The following is a 390-nucleotide window of genomic DNA, read 5'->3' as shown; positions in this document are numbered from 1 at the left end:
CTCTGGAGCATCTTCACCTGCCAGCCGCCAGCCATTTGCATGGAGCCGTGCACAACGTGGTGTTTTAGAGAGGGGGAAACTGAGGCACAGAGTGGTGACGGCAGCTTTATTCACAGCTGCTGGAGGACAGAGTCACCGGTGTCCCGGCACTGACTCTGACCCTGGGGAAAGGCGGCCCAGGCTGGGCTTTTTTAGCGTCTGTGGGATGTGCTGAGCGTTGCCTGTGGTCTGCTGCCTGCACCCTGTGTTGCACTCGCCATCGCATCCCCATCGCAGCCCACATCGCACCCCACGCTCCTTTGCCGAAAGCCTCAGGGTGTCACCAGCTGGTGTTTGCCTTCCCCAGTGGCTGCTGCTGGGGGGGGCGGGGGGCGGGGCCCCCCTTTTCGG

The sequence above is a fragment of the Cariama cristata genome, unplaced genomic scaffold (assembly GCF_000690535.1).
Source record: "Cariama cristata isolate BGI_N322 unplaced genomic scaffold, ASM69053v1 scaffold23521, whole genome shotgun sequence".
NCBI classification, from domain to species: Eukaryota; Metazoa; Chordata; class Aves; order Cariamiformes; family Cariamidae; genus Cariama; species Cariama cristata.
This window is presented reverse-complemented; position numbering follows the sequence as displayed.